This window comes from Pleurodeles waltl, chromosome 4_1 (assembly GCF_031143425.1).
Source record: "Pleurodeles waltl isolate 20211129_DDA chromosome 4_1, aPleWal1.hap1.20221129, whole genome shotgun sequence".
NCBI lineage: Eukaryota > Metazoa > Chordata > Amphibia > Caudata > Salamandridae > Pleurodeles > Pleurodeles waltl.
Genome location: NC_090442.1, coordinates 267439715 through 267458080, shown reverse-complemented (window position 1 = coordinate 267458080; position 18366 = coordinate 267439715). Strand labels below are relative to the sequence as shown.

The 18366-nt window shown below is 46.2% G+C and overlaps 1 protein-coding gene across 4 annotated transcripts in view; it reads right to left on the bottom strand.

The window, feature by feature from the left end:
* Positions 1-18366, bottom strand: part of SHISAL1 (shisa like 1) — a 644593-nt gene that overhangs the window by 614116 nt on the left and 12111 nt on the right. For 2 of the 4 annotated variants that reach the window (XM_069228279.1, XM_069228282.1), the window contains exon 1: positions 8762-10322. The exons of 1 other annotated variant lie outside the window; for it this stretch is intronic. The gene's annotated coding sequence lies outside the window, so the exon portion shown is untranslated. Of the gene's footprint in view, positions 1-8761; positions 10441-18366 lie in introns of those variants that run through there. One more of the 4 variants, XM_069228281.1, reaches the window with a different exon arrangement.

The window sequence follows — 18366 nt, the reverse complement described above, 5'->3', positions numbered from 1 at the left end:
GCACATCTCTGAATTCCGGGGTGCCTATACTAGCATGTGAATTAAAGGGCATTTCTCAAATAGATGTCTTTTTTACACACTGTCTTACATTTGGATGGAATAAATGTAGAGCAAGATAAGGGGCAATAATGCTCGTTTTGCTATTCTGTGTTCCCCCAAGTCTCCCGATAAAAATGGTACCTCACTTGCGTGGGTAGGCCTAATGCTCACAACAGGAAACGCAACATGGACATCACATTTTTACATTAAGGGGGTTATTACAACTTTGGAGGAGGTGTTAATCCGTCCCAAAAGTGACGGATATACCACCAGCCGTATCACGAGTTCATTATATCCTATGGAACTCGTAATACGGCTGGTGGTATATCCGTCACTTTACCATCACTTTTGGGACGGATTAACACCTCCTCCAAAGTTGTAATAACCCCCTAAATCCGCCGTGTTTTTTGCAAAGTGCCTAGCTGTAGATTTTGGACTCTAGCTCAGCCGGCACCTAGTGAAACCTACCATCCTGTGCATTTTTAAAAACTAGGCACCCAGGGAAATCCAGGATGGGGTGTCTTGTGGTGCTCTCACAGGGTTCTGTTACCCAGAATCCTTTGCAAACCATCAACTGCAAGTCTGACACAGCACCCTTCTCAACAACTTTAGAAATTTTATTGGAAAGCTATGTGAACATCCAGGCCACAAATACATCATGCAAGCCACAGCCTTCAGCACCTCAGTGTTCTAAACATCTTGCTGAAATAAACAATTCATCAGCAGAAAGGAAAGAAAACAGAACTCCTGAGGAACCCTTGATACTTAAGTCCCTCTGTGCAACATTCAGACAGGACATTGACATCAGCCAAAGCAAAGTACTATACCATCCCCTTCAATGAAGCCACCAACAAAAGGACACTTTTCAAGACAATCAAGCACTGTTTCTATCCCTGCCGGAAACAGCTACACAGACCTCCAAACAAAAGTCCAATTACATCAACCTCTTCATTTAAAAGATACAGAAGGTCCATGGGAACATCAATGATACCATGGATACGTAATCTCATTCAACCAACCCTTCCTGTAGAATACTGCAATGATTACCCTTCAAATGACCATTTATCCTAGATCTGGCTGACATAGTCAACTCTGTCAAATCCACTTATGAAGAGGATGACCACCATCCTTGATCAAAGTTCTCTCTAGGTATGCTCTCTTACCCCTGCTTATCATCTTCAATACCTTCCTCATTCAAGGTATTTTCCCAGACTCTCACAGTACAGGCCAGACCCTCCCACTCATAAACAAATCTACATTAGACTAGACCCTGATGATCTTGTCAGCTACCAGCCCATCAATGGCCCACCATTCATCTGCAAGATAATTGAAAAGGCAATCTATGCTCAACTGCAAGATCAAATCAGAGTTGATCACCTCCTGCACAACTGCCAGTCTGGCTTCAGAACATGCTTCAGTAATGAGACCTCCATATTACATATTGTAAACAATGCCCTCTTGACCACATATGAAGATGAGTCCTGCCTACTGATATTGTTGGATCCCTCAGCTACCTTTGACAAAGCTGACCATCCACACTTGAGTCCCAAAATGTGATTCACAGTGTTAGAAATGGGGTCTCTAGTTGGCAGTGGTTTGCCCCCTGTCCAAGTAGGGACTCTCACTCTAGTCAAGGTAAGGGAGTCACACAGCTAAGATAACCCCTCCTCATCCCCTTGGTAGCTTGGCTCAAGCTAGTAGGCTTATCTCAGAGTCAATGTGTGATGTATTTGTATACACACACAGTAACAATTACACAAAAGTACTTCACACCAGCTTAGAAAAATCGCCAATATATATCCGCGTAAAACATGACCAAAACGACAAAAATCCACATACACAAGTTAAGATATGAATTTGCAAAAATGTAATGTAGTCTAGCACTTAGAAACACAATAGCTTTATCTGGGGCTCTCAAAACAGCTTGAATGAGTCAGTTCAAACAGTCCAGTGCCACCTGTGAGAGAGTGCAGCAAGCCATGGAGTTGAGTAGGCCCCGGTTAAAATACCTTGGAAAACGATGAGGAAAGAAAGACATTGCATGGAGTTAGGGAGGTGAGGTGTCGCTGGAGCCGGTGCGGTTTCTGTTCCCTACTGCCACTGGGGAGGTAAGGTATCAGGTCCTTATGTACTAGGCAGGGGAGGTAAAGTGCAAAGGAGGTGCAACCTTAAGGTTGCAAAGGAGGTGGTGCAGCGTTGGTGGCAAAGCATTGTTTTTTTACGAGAAGGCGGGGGATCAATGAATACAGCAGATCAAGATATGAGGTGTTGACTTTGCAGTGTTGCGATCACACCACGGCCTACAGGTGCTGTGGTGGAGTCAGAGTCAGGGGCCATGGACTTTGGTGACATGTCACTCTAGACTCATGCAGTGGCGGGACTTTGGAGGCGCTGTGGCATTGGGCCTACCTTGTAGGTCATGGTCTTTGCACTCGGCGGGGGCCACAGCTCTGGTGCAGCATACGGCACAGGGTCAAAGAGTGGCTCCAGTTCCAAAGTCGTTCTAGAAGTCAATGCACTAGTTTCTTCCTTGTTGCACCAGAGGTCACTCCCAAGGGACCAGGGACTGGGTTTGACACCACATGGCAAGTTAGTACTCTCAGCAAGAAAGCCCAGGTGCTGGCAGGTGAAGTATTTGATGTACCTGAGACTTCTTATTAGGAGGCAAGCTCAGTCAAACCCCTTGGAAAACCTTTGGAAGGAGGAGGTAGAAAGCCAAGTCCAGTACTTTCTGTCCCAGGTCAGAAGCAGCAAGCAGTAGGCCAGCACAACAAAGCAACTAGCAGAGTGGCAGTCTCTCCTACAGCATCCAGCTCTTCTCCCTGGCAGAATGGTCTCAGTCCAGAAAGATTCTAACTATGTGGAGTCAGAGGTCCAGTACGTATACCCATTTCTGTCTTTGAAGTAGGCAAACTTCAAAGAGAAGACTCTGTAGTGCACAACACCCTGCCTTTCACTGGCGTCGTCCAGACACTCCAGGGGGTTGGAGACTGATTTGTGTGAGGACAGGCACTGCCCAATTCAGGTGCAAGTATCAGCTCCTCAAGCTCAGGAAAAACCTTTCAGGATATGCGGGGCACACTTCAGCTCACTCTGTGTGACTGTCTAGAGTGAATGCACAAACAGCCCAACTGCCATCCTGAACCAGACTTGTATTCCACAGACAGGCAGAGACACAGAATGGTTAAGCAAGAAAATGTACACTTTGTAAAAGTGCCATTTTCAACCTCACAATTCAAAAATCAACTTAACCAAAAGATGTATTTTTCAATTGTGAGTTCAGAGACCCCAAACTCCATATCTTATCTGTTCCCAATGGGAAACTGCACTTAAAAGACATTTCAAGGTAATCCCCATGTTACCCTATGGGAGAGAGAGTCCTTGCAATAGTGAAAAACTAAATGAGTAGTATTTCACTATTAGGACATGTAAAAAAACACACCAGTAAATGTACTACTGTTTAAATACACTGCTCCCTACCCACGGTGCTGCCTTGGAGCTACCTTAAGGGTGACTTACAGGTAATGAAAGGGAAGGTTTGGGCCTGGCAAGTGTGTGCACTTGCCAGGTTGACATGGCAGTTTAAAACTTCAGACACAGACACTGCATCCCTGAGACATGTTTGCAGGGCTACTCAGGTGGTTGTCACAATTGGTGCTGCAGGTCCACTAGTAGCATTTGATTTACAAGCCATGGGCACACCTGTTGCACTATACTAGGGACTTACTAGTAAATTGAATATGCCAATCATGTATAGACTAATCCCCAATACAACTGAGACAGGGAGCACTTGCACTTTAGCACTGGTCAGCAGTGATAAAGTGTGTAGAGTCATAAAGCCAACAAAACAGATCTGACAAAATTGGAGGAAGAATGCAAAACATTTGGGGATAACCCTGGAAAAGGGCCATTTTCAACACACAGGCAATATTATTCATTGATTCTCCTCCTACCTTTACAACTTACACCAGTTTGTTCACATGGGTATCCCGGAGTCACAAAAAGATCCCTCTCATTTGTGGAGTGCTCCAGGGTTCCGTAATGCCTCCTGTCATCTTCTATCTTTACATGGAGCTGCTTTCCTTCAAACTTTACATGGAGTCACTTGTTGCTCTACTCACAGCATTAAGTTTCACTAACATGCTGATGATACACAACTTTACTTGTCGCCTCTGCTTCAGACATCCAATGCCTCAAACACTGCTTTCACATCAACCAGATCTGGATATCCAGCACCTACTAGAAGCTCATCTCACCCAAGACACAATTCTTGCTATGTGCCAAGAACAACAGACAAGATACCATACAAACTGGCTCACTGACATGAACCTTGAATCTTTTGAACCCCCAGCTCCCACTGAATGCCAAGTTACTTTGATTCAAACTGGACACCAACCTCACTCTCAAGAAAAACATTGTGTACAAAAATGGCCTGGCACCAGTTCTCTCTTCTAAAGAATGTCAAACTGTTTCTTTTAAAAGATGACTTCAGAACTTCTGCTCAAGCCCTTGTACACTCATCTTAATGGTTTTAATGCCCTACTTTATGGCCTCCAAAACTCCACAGTGGCGCCCCTTCAGGGCATCCTAGAGGTCGCAGCACGTTGGTCAAGTGCCTGAAGAAATATGATCACATCACTCCTATCTTGATGAACTTCATTGTCTCCCTTTGCTGGCCTGCACTAACTTCAAAACCAGCTACATCATTTACAAAGCCATCACAAGAAGCACCCCTGCTTATCTTGCAGACACGTTCATGATCTCTGGTAGTCCTTGACACACCTGCAGCAAGGCTACCATCAAACTGCAGACTAAGAAGTGTAAAAACAAGAAAATCAAGACAGCAGGCCTTTTACAGCTATGCACTTAGGATCTGTAGCAACATCCCTGTATCCACCAGGGCCACCCCAACTCTGCTCCAATGTAGGAAAGAGTTGAAGGCTCGCCTCTTTAAAGAGCACTATGCCACAATGCAATAAACATCCACAGCCCAGCTTATTTTCCTATTCCCATTGACGTAAAGTTTGTCTTGAACTGTGTAGAGCACTCCCCTCTATTATGGGAAGGTCCACATGATAGATATATACACACATCACTTCCTTTATCTTTGTATATCCAGCCAGGCTCTTCTTGACCCTGATGCGGGTTTTAAAGGAGACTCAATTGGCCCAAAGTCATTGCTAGGGCAGCCCCAAATACACTTCATAATATAAATGATCGAACTATTGGCTTTGCTAATGTTGGTTCCTCTCTGCAAGCAGCGGATCCTTATACAATTTCTTGATACAGAGGTTTCCATTAACGTTTGTGCACGCTGAAGCTCCCTTTATCATGCGTGTGAGCAGAGGTCCCATTGGATATTTTTGATTGCAGTTGCTTTAACAAGAATCTGTACCGAGTTTGTGCAAGTAGATGGTTACTTTTGGATTTTTTGCAATCAGAGGTTCCCTTCATGTGTGCAGTAGAGGTTCCATTCTGTATGTGTACAGGTGTGTTTCTCCTTCACAGCGTAGGATCTTGTCTTCATATAGGCATGCAAAGGTTTCATCTTCATGTGTACAGTAGAGGGTACGTTTCTATGGGTGAAGCTAAGGGTGCCTGTCTCGGGTGCAGTGGAAGGTCACTGTTTGTATGTGCAGCTTAGATTGCCTTCTCCATGTGTGCAGACGAATGATCTTTTTCCCATCTATGAATACATGCATGAATATAGCCAAGGATGACTTCCGTGTATGTGTACCAGTGATTCCATTTCAATATGTTCCATAGAAGTGTACTTTGCAGGCTGACGAGGCAGAGGTTCTTTTTAATATGACTACAGCTATAGGTTCACCTTACAAAGAGGTCACCTCTGCCACAGCTGAGCCCGTGAGGTTCTCTTATGGGCGTTAGTCTGTGACTGAAATCCCTGTGTTGTTGGTCAGTGGTTCATGTCCACGTGTATGAAGCCCGTGTTCCGGTGATCAACATCCCAGTGAGTAGTTAGTGTATCAGCGGTTCACTTCCTAGTGTGTGCAGTCATTGCCTCTGATGCACACCGTTTGTGAAGTTACTACCTCGCCGGTTCAGTTCCCCGTGCCTACATGTTAGTGAGTCACATCCTAGTGTGTGCAATCGCGTTTCACTTTCCTATGTGCTGTTTGTCATTCACCTCCACATGTGTATATCAAGCACCCCAGTTGTTCACTTTCCTGAGTGTACAGTAATTTCCTCAGTATGAGACTTCCAAGTGTGTGTTACAATGGCTCGCTTCCCTTTGTTTTAGGCAGTGTCTCGGTGTGCCACTTCCCAGTGTGTGTGTGTGTGGACGGTGGTGCATTTTCATGTAAGTGCAATTAGTTTGGTTAGTCGTTCACTTCCTGAATGCATGTGCATCCAGTGCTTTAATGGTTCCCTTACCTGTGTGTGCAGTCAGTAGTGTAACAGTTGCCTTCTCTATGTGCAGTGTCACTAACTTGGTAGTATTGAGGAGCAGCTGGGAGCAAGCTTTACGAATATTGCTTCATTAGATACATATATAAGGACACAGTCCGGAATACAGTTGCAAATAGAAAAGCAGCGTCATCTTAAAAATCCTGGGGGCCCTGGACAAGACATATTTTTCAGGGCCCCTATTGGAAACAACTTTGAATAGTATTGCAAATGTGTTGCTAGTGTAAGATCGCATGATGCCTAACACAGTTATCATTCGGACTGCACAAAAACACTTTAAATATGTATTTTACCCCCACCACTACCCACAAAATCATTAAGATAACACTGGGCAAATAGGGATAGAGTCAGAGGTAGAGGTGGGCAGGGAGAGGTTGAGATACGGAACTGTACAGAAAGCCCTCCGAGGGGGCCACTGAAAGGCAATGCCTGCTACACGGACATTCAGCAGCACCAGCCGAGAGCTTCTGAGCAAAACTTTCCGCCCCAGCACGTATTCTTTTACAAATTAAGCACTGGATTTTCCAAAACTTTTTGGCAATGCTGTGCAGCATCTGTGAAACGTGTTTTTTTGTGTTTTTTTTTGTTTGCTGATGCTGTGCATCAGTGATCAAAAAATGGCCATGACGTGATGCGTGGAAGCGACTGGCACCTGGTCATGAAGCGACTGGCACCCTTGTCATGCAGTAGGCACGTGCATAGTAAGAAGGGAGTGACAATAAGTCCAAGCAATGGAAGCAACAGGTGGACTCTAAGCCCACTGTACATTTTGGTACAGTCCACTAGGAACAAACATCCTCACCAAGTGGAATCATGACCCACTTGTTCACTGCTCTATTTTGCCTTTAATAGAAGATTAGTAAGTGTGATAAAACGTGCATGTTTCACAGAACCTTCTGCTTCGTCAAGACAAAAATAGCATAGTTAATTTCATAAAGTGTAAAGAAGACAAATGTTGCCAACAAGTTCTTCGAATGGTATTTCGACAATGCCCATTTCAAACTCAACCACTTTAAAGAGAACCACTAGCTTGAACAATGAGTACGCTACGTTTTAGACGATCAATTTAGGTTATCAAGCCCTTGATAAGGCAATAAACACTCTTAGAGAGGAAAAGAGAACTTCACAGTTTGTGATTGGCGGCATTGTGTATCCATCCACTACATCAAGCCTATGCTTCATTTCCCAAAGTGCGTGCCTATTTTTTTCATTTTCAGTTGTGCGTGGCAAGTAGTTCACTTCCAAGTGTGGGTAGTTAGTGAGTATCTTCCCAGTGTGCATGTGTGGGTGGTCAGTGGTTCTCTTTCCTGTGGGTACAATCACTGCCTCCGCGATTTACTTCCCGCCTGTCCGGTCAGTGCATCATTGGCTCGCTTAGGGTCACAGCTACGGCGGTGCACTCTCCTGTGTACAGCTAGTGCCTCGAATCATGTCGTAGTGTTTGCAGTCTGTGGCTCACTCTCCAGTGTTTGCCGTACCATTCTCCACATGAGGCAGGGTGGCAGATGGCTCCTCAGGGAGGAACAGTTTCCCTCACATTTGCTGCCTGCGTAGCACAGGGTGACCGAGCACCCTGGGGGTTTCACCACCTGTTCCTGGAAATTTCAGTAAATTGGGTACAAGCCTGGTTAGCAGTAGTTATCACTTAACAATATAATTCAGAAAAGGTGTGTGTACACGTCATTTTATTAACCTTAATGTCTGCGTTTTCTGATTATTTTTGTTTGCAGTTTTATATAGCGCCAACTGGGCCCGAAGGTATTTGAGCACTTTACATGAGCAGCAGTTTCAAAGGTCGCATTTTTTAAGACAGTAAGAGATTTGCTCAGAATATCAGGATGTTGAGCCGACGCAGAGACTGGAACACGATTCACCAGTTCCAAAGTCGGCAACTCTCACCGTAATGCGAGTCATTCTGTGCTCCTCGGTGGTTACAAAATTGCAGGCCTGCGTTGATGTATCTGGGATGCCCAGTTTTGGGGGTTTTCTAAATCTGCCCACCCACGCATTACTCTCCCCGCCACCTGTGTCCAGCTTTAAGAAGTTATGTGGTGGCTATGGCCTGCAACGTGATATATCCTTTTGCAGGCCAAGTTTATTCTCTAAAAGCACCGATTTAGAAGTTCCCGTGTTTCTAACGTCCGTTTGCGGAGGAGACGCATTGGAATCGCACTAAATACAAGACAGTAAGCGGCGCGAAGGTGTGTCCTTGAAATGTAGCGCTTGTGAGATGATGTGTGAATGTGTGTGCAGTGTACTCGCCGCGGAGTGCAGTCAGAAACACGCTGCTCACCTGAGACTATGGACCGGGTGATTCCTCTTCCAGGGCTCCAGCTCGCTCAGTGAAAACATCGCCCACAGCACCAACTCCCCGCCACACGAGTCAAATCAGTCCACGGGGCGAAGGGGGCGGGCCTCTCCGCATCAAAGAAGTAGAATCCACGGCAAGATTATTTCCCAAAAAGTAATGCCCCAACACAGTAAGTGAGCCGGGCCCAGCGCACCACCATAGCCGTGTGCCACTCCACATTGGAGGAGGCGCTCCTCCCAGACTGCGTCTGTGTCCCTCACACCTCAGGAGTGTGATCCTTCCAACGTACGAATAAGATTGCTGACACAAAAAGGTAGAGAGCCTCTCCACCCCACCGCGAGTCGCGTCCCACTTTACCAACAAATACCTGTCACTCCACACCCAACGAGCGGGCTCTGTTCCCGCCACCGCAGAATGCCGTCTTCACGCGCAAAGACGACGCCCCCGCACTAGAAATGTCGGGTCACTCCGCGGCTTGAGAGTCGGGGTTTCCCACAATAGTGCGAATGTCTTTAGCCGAGAGAACTAAAGTCACATTACGGTTGAAGGGTCAGGTCTGACACGCTGTGCTTGATAAGATTCCAGCTCCCCAACCCAGGCAGGTGCCCCCCACATCAAGAGGGCGAGGTCTCCCCGCAGCTCGTGTCGGCTCTCTCCTTCTCCACTGCTGCAGGTGCCTCCGCTTCAGTGATGAGGGGCGGATCTCTCTCCGAAGTCAAGTGTCTCCACCACAACAGGAGCGTCAGATCTCTCCTCGCTCACAAGCGACAGAACTGTCTCCCCACTCAGGTGCGGCTCTTTCCACGCACTGACAGGTGTGCTTCGCATAGCACATTGAAACTGGAGGGTCTTTCAGAGTGAGCTAGTAAAGTTCGTGGTCCCCCCTCCCGCTACAGCCATGAATAATTCATCTGGGATGACCCAGAGGAGCCGCCCTCGACCCTCCTCTGCCGGGCACTCGCGGCACGGAGAGTGAGCGCCGGAGATAGATGATGCGAGAGGCTGCTGCTCACGCCCAGAGGGACCAGCGCACGGACCAGACACAGTGTGCCTAGCCCCGCTCGGTTCCCACAGGAGGGGCGTCTGCTCGCCCGCTCCTCCTCCCCACCTTCCACGAGTAAGGAGTTCCGGCGCCCGCTGCTTCTTTCCCAAACTTGGCGCAAATATGCGCGTGGTGAGAAGGTCCGCCCGGGTGCCAGCCTCGGCGCCAGAGAGTCGCTCCCCGTGCCACCTCCCCTCCTCTGCAGTGATAGGCTTTTAGCAACTCCTGCACCGGTTCCTCGCCGAAATCTCTTCCCTTGCCGAGTTCCTACACTTTCTTCTCACAGCAGAGACGACTCATGCTCCCTGCTTCCGCTGGGCAGTCCTCCCACTCACCACCGCAGGACATGTGCTGCCCCATCTTCTCCTCACAGAACCACAACGCGTCTCACTTGTCTCACAGACAAGGCTTTACCACCCAGAACTTCCAAAAGGCTTTCCCTCATCCTTTTGAACGCACCCTGACTCCTGTTTTGTCTTTCCCCGGCACTCGGAAATGCCTTGCTACTGTTTTATGTTTTGGGTTGGCCTATTTTTTTTATCCCTCAGCCCCACCCACATCTTCCTTTATATAGGAAAAGAGACCTCTCTCATAGCCTTTCCTTCAGCCCACATACAAACACCTAAACGACGCTTCCTACAGCCCGTCCGCCCGCACAAGGAGTTGTTCAACGTCACATCACCGACAGCACCGCCCGCTTCTGTCTCAAATCATCACGCCCCTATCACGTCCAACATACACGTCTAATCCAAGAACAGGTTCAGCGCAATTTTCTGCATAGTCCCCTAAATAATCTTAAATTACTATTTACAGCGGCCCAACCCCCCTTTATTTTTCTCTACGTATATTCGACCTAACCACTCCCTCAGTATTTACAGTCTGCCACCAACGTTTTCATTACGCACACCTTTTAAGGATACCCGCCAATGCTGCCACGTGCAGTACCTGTGCGGCAGTATTGACGGGCGCAAATAAATATTGCGGCTGTGGCATTGTGCTAGCTCGACAGGTGGAAATCAGCTTGGAGAGCATCCCAAACACTGTGTGACGCGCCTGCTCGCTGCCGTTTGTGTGTGTGGGGAGGGGGGGGCGGGGGGGAGATGCAGACATTCCCAGCACGTTTTGTTTTCAAGTTCTACAGACCTCAGACCCCCTTTAGCAGGGTCTGAGAAGCTCTCTCTTCGCACCGACCCTTATCAGACCCCACAGCACTCTGGGCCCCACAGGAAAGGTCCTTCCAGAGCAACAACCACAAGTAGGCTGGCTCTTCTCAATTCCTCAGAATTGGAGTCTCCTGAAGAAAGAACTGGAGCCCAGCAGGCCAGTCTGTTTTTTAAGATTGGCCACAATGTGCATGTTCATCTCAAGGAAGGAAACTGGCAGTATTAGTTTTGGAGCAGATGCCTGGAAGCAGAAGTTCAAGTAAGAGACGAATACAACTCCAGTGCTCAGGTGCTGCAGCAAATAAAGAGGCATATTCATTTCTTCTTCAGATCTAGGCAGTTTATCTCCTGTGATTAGTCCAAGAGGGTCTATTAAAGGCTAAGCCAGATATTAATTAATGGCAAAGTCATATTCAATCTTAATCACATACTAAGACGTTCTTTCCTATTGACACGTGTCACAGCCTCAAAACAAGACAAGAGTTCAATGCACTTAAAAGCAAAATGATAATTACCTACCTCTGCTGTGTGAAATTTTATTGGCGGCAGCAGCTACGTTCCTGGTCTTCTCAATACAGGTCATTGCACTTGTGGGGGAAAAGCTCCTCCCCTGAGCCTTACTTGATGGGGGCCTCGTGTCGTGCCTCGTTCTACTGTTCGGTATTGACTCGTTTTTAAGGCGGAAAGTAGCAGCAGACACCGATTCAAACACATGTCCTAGTTATCTGCCCAAGAAACACCCTCTCTCCCATTCTGGTCACTGTTTGGTCAGCTTTTTGAAGTTCAGATGGCAGTGCCAGCTTCAAAAGATGTGAATGAGCTGTGATAACAGCTCATTTTGTAGTACACTTCCGCTGAGCACAGGCTCATTGTTATCCTAAGGTACTCATTTTTATCAAGCTCTAAAGAATGATTGGACTGCTGGCATTTGAACCCGTGTCACAGAGATCAAACACAGATCCCTGGAGTGGCCTCTTTAGTCCATTGAGGCATCAGACCCAGCAGGTAGTTTACTTTCCAAAATGGCTGTATGTGTAATAGGGAATACGAATTTAACTTGCCCACTGGTTATTTTAATCCAGATTTTCTATATGCTACAAGATTGGTTTTGAGGGAACTTTACTCTAAACGTTTATAGATTTAATCACATTTTGTTCAGTATGAATATGTTTGCAGCAGAGTCTACTGGTGAAACAAGCCATCTAAAACCACATGATATGATAAGTATGTGGGCCTATTCTCTGAACCTGTACTCTGTGCTACGGTCAGGGGTGATGCATAGAGTCAGCTTGCTTACCAAAGTGACAGGTGTTTATTTAGTTGGTGATTTTGTAAAGAGCTGCTTGCTACCTTTTTCTAGCCTCGGAGTTGCACGGGGGAAAGGCCACACTAAACAGGATAAGCATAGTCACCCTGAAGGGGCAGTTACCAATTAACCAGTCATCTATATGAGGGAGGTCTACTGGTGACAAAACTTATACATGAATGATAAAATACTAGTGAAAAGGCTTTTGACGAAACCTAAATTAAGATTGCCTGGAAGAAAAGGCAATAGCTGATCTGCAGCAAAGAAGTAATGGCAATTTGAGAAGAAAACAACAATCCTTTTAAACAGACCACGTGGTTGGTCATGTTTAGCAGGCTATTGCAGAGATTAAAACATCAGATGTCCATAGTAAAACTCAGAAAAGAGATGAAATTCCATACAATTGCACACCCTTACAAATTGTGACCCCAACATGTTGCCACAATTGTTATTCCATTATACCACACATAGGCCCTCATTACGAGGCTGGTGGTTATGAGAATGCCACCCAAGGACCGCCACAGACCTGGCAGTAAGGGCCGCCACATCACGAGTTGTGGGGCTTGGCAGACGCCAAGCCTCCAGAACGCTGCCTGGCCCACCGGTGCGGTCGCACTGCTGCAGCCGGCAGTGTGCACTTCCAACCCAGAGGCAGGCCTCAGCCTGCCGGTCAGATTACAAGGTTGAAAACTGCCAGGCTTTCCATGGCAGTCACCAGCCACGGGAACCGTGGTGGTCACGCACCCGGCAACAGGCATCTCCATTCCTGTCACCGGCACACACATGCACACATGTCCCTACACATGCACACATCACCACCCACCCGTCCACACACTCACAAACACCCCCACCCCTTCACACACATATGCATTCACATACACACTCCTCAACATATGCATACATCCACACAGACACCCCCACTCACTCGCAAACATGGACACAGACACACCCACTCACTTGCAAACATGCACTCAGACACCCCCACTCACTCGCATTCATCCACACAGACACCCCATACATGCGCACATACACACACACACAAATTCACATTCTCTCACATACACACACAAATTCACCACCCCCCTCTGCAGACACGCACCCACACACAAAGACACCCTCCCCCTTCGGATGGCCACTTACCTTCCCTGTTGAGGAGGACATCCAGGAGAGGATGGTTCCTGGTGGTCTTGCAGCACCACCACACCAGCAGGACTTCGCCACTCCGTATTACAGCTTGTAATACGGCAGGAAGAGTCCTGCTGCCGTGGTGGTACTGGTAATACCCCACCTCTTTGGAGTCGGACTTCCGGCCAGAAATAGGTGGAATTCCTTCAAGGACTCCTAATATGGGGGGCAGCAGACCGCCAGCACTGGCAGTCTGTTGCCTGCAGTGGCTTTGGCGGTCCTGCAAAAGGACCGCCAAAGTCGTAATGAGGGCCAGAGTGTATTTACTGCAACATAGTAATCTTTCTTACTGTCTTAGAGCACCCCCCTTAGTCACAATCTCCACCAATACTTTTCTTCATCTCATCAGTGCTGAGGCGTACCCTGTAAACAATTTGAGTATTAGCAGGGGTAGGTGGAACTAGCAGAGTTTTACTCTTTGAAATTCAGAGGACTTACACAAAATTTCACAGAGTTCTGCCCACCACTTTTTCTGAGGCTGGACTCAAAATTCTCCATATACAAAGTAAATCTTGTGTAAAAAGTCTAATGACACAAAGCGCTTACATTTCCCAGCTGCAAGCATGAGTAGCTCACCACAAGACTACAAATCCTAGCATGCAAAAAGAAGCCTGGATCTTCCTGCTCATGCATGGAAATAGGTAACTTTGGTGCTTTACCAGTGTGTATCGACTTCACTGCTACATACATAGGCATTCCAGTTGTTGCTAGCATAAATACTAATTTAGTGCACTCATATACATAACTTGTGTCTTTACATCCTTGTGTATTCAGGACTTTTTTTTGGTCTTCATCTTGGGCATGTTTGCCATAACCTTCGAGCTCTTCATGTGTTAGAACTACACAGCTTCCAGTGATGCAGTAGGAGACGCCTTCCAGTACAGGAAGGGAGTCATTTGCATGTGGTAGATCGTGAAACTTTGAAGTAAGGGGCATGAGTGCTTGATGCAAAACATCTATTAATTCAGCACGAAGCTTTCCTTTTATAAACAATTGCCACCCGGGGAGCACATTCTCTTGACGAAAATTAAGACAACATCTGCCACAATTTACAGATTACATGAAGTGCCACAACTGTTAAACATTGTACCATCTGACAAACCGAGGTGTGTGTCAGCTGTGGACAAAAACTGCCTTATGTGTGTGTCGGTGTACATTCTGCGGCTTGAGTACAGTGCCTCTCTGCATTGTCTCAAACGGCTGCTCTTCTGTACCCATCCACACAACCTTCCCCGGTAACGTCCACGCTGTACCTGGTGATTATCAGGTCCCACTATCTCTATGCAATGGCATCTGCTGCTGATGTTGATGAAGCTCATGGTTGCCTGTTATCGCTCACCCACAACTGTGTGCATGAAGTGCAGCAGGCAGGGCACGCCCACACACCAGTCACATCCTGTGTCTCCATGTTGTGGGTGAACAAAAGTTGCCCTGCTATTCTTTCTGGTGTGCGCTGGTGCTCTAAGGTTTTGCTAACCTGCACCTGATTGCTCACAGGTTTTTGTCCTGTAACCGTGCACTGCTCTGAGCTGGGCGGGAACGTTTACAGCGTGGTCTGGTTGTCAGGTGCCACACTAACCGGAACACAAATGCTGAAGGAGGAATTCACTCTGGCGGATTGGTGGTATTTTGGAGCTTCTTTGACATCAACAGTAAATGGAACACATATATGTCACAGGACATATGCATGTTAATTTTGCCAGCAGAGTGGTGGAATATATTAGTATTTCTATGTTACAAGAGTAACATGGGATTACTAACTTTCTCCAATTCTGCCAGCAGAACAAAAAATCCCACCCACCCCAGTTATTGGTTGAGACGGGCGGAAGCTCCCTTCAAATAATAAATGCAATACTTGTGACGACTAACCACAAAAGTCACCAAGTAAACCTAGGCTGGCACCTTGGCACAAAATCAGTCAGGCTTAACTAAGAGGGAATATCTAAAATATTTATGCAGTACTCAAGCAGTAATAAAATAAAAAAAACAAGAAAAATCTCAAACCAATTAAGAAAATTAGAGTACAATTTAATAAACAAAATGACACCAAAACAACAAAAATCCAATCAGTAGAACCAGGGTGATGTATGGGTTTTTAAAACTTTAAGTAAAAATAGCATCAAAAAGCATAAAGCACCACTCGTGCATATCTGGTCACACTGGACCAATTCAAAGTCACACGATCAGGCTGACTGCGATGGAGTGTGGGTCAGATAAAGGTACCATATTTGCCCTGGCGAAGAGTTTGAAGTCAAATGAGGAGCTGCAGATGGAATTTTAAGTTTGTGGGGACTGCTAGGTGGTTCTTGTGTGTACAAGGAGCAGGTTGGGTATTGCGGAGGGTACAGGTTGTGGGGCAAAGAGAAGGTCATTGCTGGAAGTATTATACATAGTCATTGTTCACCAGGGGGAACTGTTTGCTCTTGCGAAGAGCCCACAACGTCTGGATTTTCATTGGGAGCCCAGGAGGAGTACACTCTGATGTCAGCCAAGAATCCAGGTCCTGGGTGGAGGTACCTCTTGGGGATCATGACTCACTCTAGCAGAGTCCAGCAGCAGCACTCAAATAGGTTCAGGTGTTGCCGGGCAGTTGCAGGGTGGCCTCTAAAAGCTTGTTTTGTCTGTGTAGCTCAAATAGGAGGTCTGTCAACTGACCCTTGGAGTCACTTCTGGAAAGCTTGGGTCCAAGGCATGCAGGTCCAATCTCCCCTTTTCAGACAACAGGTCAGTCCTTCTTCTGCATCTTTCACAGGTCCAATAGTGTTCTGATGAGAGGTCCTTTGTGTGGGGAAAATCCCTGGACTACTCCCAAACTTGTTCTGGTCAGTTATTGTCCTTCCTCTGGGGATGGCTCTAAACTGTCAAGAGTTACAAAGGCAGGCATGAGGTCAGGTTCCTTTTTGGTGTTGGAGACAAGGTCTTTTGAAGTGTAATCAGAGAAGGGCACAACTCCTCCCCTTGCCATCTTGTCAGGAAGACCTCCTCCTTTCACACCCAGGCCTATTTTGTTCTCATGCCCAGAAGGAATACACAACACACCTCAAGAGAGCCATTCCCATTCATGTGACCCTGGACACTGCCAGAAAGGCACAGTTGGTTTAGGCTGAAAAAAGTAAACTTTCTAAAAGTGACATTTTCAGAATAGTAAGTTGAATTCCAACTTTACAGACAAAGATGATTTCAAATTACAATTCAAATGAGTGGAGGGGATATTTCTGTATGTGTTCCCAATCTGAAGTTATCACTTCTGAGGTGTAACAAGGTAATCCAGTTTTAGTCTAAGGGAGAGATAGCCTTACACCAGCGGGAAACAACTTTAGGAGTTTTTCACTGCTAGGACATGTAAAATGTAAGTAGACATTTCCTACTTTTTAAATAGAATGTACCCTGCCCTATGTGCCTTTAGGGCCTACCTGAGAGGTGACTTCCAAGTGTTAAAAGGGAAGATTTAGGACTGACAATAGGTTTATTTTGCCAGGCGAGGTGACTTTTAAAACTGTATATTGGCTGCAGACGCAAGCCTGAGACATGTTTTACAGGGCTACGTTACTGGGTGGCACAATGAGTGCTGCAGCTCACTAATTGCTTTTAATTTAAAGGCCCTGGGTACTTGCAGTACCATTTACTAGGGACTTATAAGTAAAATAAATGTGTCAATTACATGTAGGGCAATTTTACAATGTTTACGGGAGAGAGCACAAGTACTTTAAAACTGGTTAACAGGAGTAAAGTGCACAGAGGCCTAATGCCTACAAAAAAAAGTGCACCAAAATAGGGAGTTAAGGCAAAAAGCCTGCAGGAATATCACACTAAGGATGTCGGGTCTAACACCCCCTATTCCTGCCACGTTCATCGATTTTTTCCAAACATTACATTACTACCTCTTAACATTTTTAAACAGGTTTTCTACCCATAGCCACAGCATTGCCCCCCATTTTAGCATTCACCGCCATCAACATCTTTGTATGCTAGTACCACCATCCCTGGTCCACTACAGCCTTTCTAACTCCACCATCTTCCTTTTTACTGCCTGACCACCTTCTGTTTAGTACAATTTTTTCCTTCAAAAGTGCTTAACCATCAGCAAGCAGTCTTACATTTACTCTAATATCAATGCTGCAAAGCAGATCTTATGTGTAAACTTCTTCTGGTATTAATTTGATTGTGTATCAAAGGAGACTATACTAGTGATATTAGCTCAAAAAACAAACATAACACATATTTTCTAGGTTCAAGCACCTCTATTATCCCACCTGCAGCTCCCTTCGCTTCTAGCTGTCCAAATCTTCCCAACACCCTTCGTTTTACCAATATGTTTGAGACTATAGCTCTGCTTTCCTTCCCTTTCTTGTGTACTTATCACTGTAAAGCCACCGTTGATTGAGGGCCTCTGTCACTTAGTAACTAGGGTTGTGCTGTATAAGTTAGATACATACATACGCCTATTAGCTCAGAAGAGCAGAGGCAGCTATGTGCTTACCACAATGCTCTTACCTTGATGAGTTCTCTTTAATTCTCCCACTTTTCATGGGGGCATTGTATCTGTAGCTCGTAAATGCACTATATGAATTTTAATACTGTAGTAGTCCTCACATGGAGATTTGTGGAAGGGTATATTTGTCAGAAGCATCCCTTTGGGTATAAATTAGCATGTTGTTGGTTTTGGGTGTTAGTGATCATAGCTTCAGACTGAAAAAATAACTAGCTGCTTGAAAAAGAGTGCCATTTTTAGGTTCTAGCCTGCGAGTGCATGCACTAGCGTGTGCACCTCACTTGCAAGACTGTTGTGTACAGTAAAGGGCTTGAAGCCTGCCTGTCACTTACCATTTGTTAGCTTGTGTGGCACTCTTCTTTGCAGACTTGTAATCCATCACTCTAAGCCAAGCATAAT